The sequence below is a fragment of the Schistocerca serialis genome, chromosome 1, assembly GCF_023864345.2.
Source record: "Schistocerca serialis cubense isolate TAMUIC-IGC-003099 chromosome 1, iqSchSeri2.2, whole genome shotgun sequence".
Classification (NCBI taxonomy): domain Eukaryota; kingdom Metazoa; phylum Arthropoda; class Insecta; order Orthoptera; family Acrididae; genus Schistocerca; species Schistocerca serialis.
Window position 1 is genome coordinate 542,523,385 of NC_064638.1, and position 1,878 is coordinate 542,525,262.

Genomic DNA, 1,878 nt, shown 5'->3' on the forward strand with positions numbered 1-1,878 from the left:
TCGTCGAGCAGATGCGCAAAACTATAGACCTATATCTCTTACGTCGATCTCTTGTAGAATTTTAGAACATGTTTTTTGCTCGCGTATCATGTCATTTCTGGAAACCCAGAATCTACTATGTAGGAATCAACATGGATTCCGGAAACAGCGATCGTGTGAGACCCAACTCGCCTTATTTGTTCATGAGACCCAGAAAATATTAGATACAGGCTCCCAGGTAGATGCTATTTTTCTTGACTTCCGGAAGGCGTTCGATACAGTTCCGCACTGTCGCCTGATAAACAAAGTAAGAGCCTACGGAATATCAGACCAGCTGTGTGGCTGGATTGAAGAGTTTTTAGCAAACAGAACACAGCATGTTGTTGTCAATGGAGAGACGTCTACAGACGTTAAAGTAACCTCTGGCGTGCCACAGGGGAGTGTTATGGGACCATTGCTTTTCACAATATATATAAATGACTTAGTAGATAGTGTCGAAAGTTCCATGCGGCTTTTCGCGGATGATGCTGTAGTATACAGAGAAGTTGCTGCATTAGAAAATTGTAGCGAAATACAGGAAGATCTGCAGCGGATAGGCACTTGGTGCAGGGAGTGGCAACTGACCCTTAACATAGACAAATGTAATGTATTGCGAATACATAGAAAGAAGGATCCCTTATTGTATGATTATATGATAGCGGAAGAAACACTGGTAGCAGTTACTTCTGTAAAATATCTGGGAGTATGCGTACGGAACGATTTGAAGTGGAATGATCATATAAAACTAATTGTTGGTAAGGCGGGTACCAGGTTGAGATTCATTGGGAGAGTGCTTAGAAAATGTAGTCCATCAACAAAGGAGGTGGCTTACAAAACACTCGTTCGACCTATACTTGAGTATTGCTCATCAGTGTGGGATCCGTACCAGGTCGGGTTGACGGAGGAGATAGAGAAGATCCAAAGAAGAGCGGCGCGTTTCGTCACTGGGTTATTTGGTAACCGTGATAGCGTTACGGAGATGTTTAATAAACTCAAGTGGCAGACTCTGCAAGAGAGGCGCTCTGCATCGCGGTGTAGCTTGCTCGCCAGGTTTCGAGAGGGTGCGTTTCTGGATGAGGTATCGAATATATTGCTTCCCCCTTCTTATACTTCCCGAGGAGATCACGAATGTAAAATTAGAGAGATTAGAGCGCGCACGGAGGCTTTCAGACAGTCGTTCTTCCCGCGAACCATACGCGACTGGAACAGGAAAGGGAGGTAATGACAGTGGCACGTAAAGTGCCCTCCGCCACACACCGTTGGGTGGCTTGCGGAGTATCGATGTAGATGTAGATGTAGATGTAGATTCAGGAGAGCAACAGCGGACGCGAGAAGGAGGCTCGCAAACCACCAACACGGCATCAGCACAGCCAGAGGTTCACGACAACACAGCACACAGCATAATAAAATAAGAGGTTAGTGAAAATGACTGCTCCCGCTGAACCAACCATCAACAGTGATAGTGATCGATTATACTTGATTCTCGCTTCCCACGCCCGGGTTCCCGGGTTCGATTCCCGGCGGGGTCAGGGATTTTCTCTGCCTCGTGATGACTGGGTGTTGTGTGCTGTCCTTAGGTTAGTTAGGTTTTAGTAGTTCTAAGTTCTAGGGGACTGATGACCTCCGATGTTAAGTCCAATAGTGCTCAGAGCCATTTGAACCATTTGATTATACTTGAGCTATAGTGAAGCAACTAAGTTAATACTGCGGAAGTTTGACGGAGACCAAGAAGAACTCCCAGAAGTTTTAGATAACTGTGATAATGCCTACGAACTAGTAGAACCTAAGAGACTATTCATTAGGTATATTATAGCACAAATAACGGCACCAAAAATAGTTCAAATGGCTCTGAGCACTGTG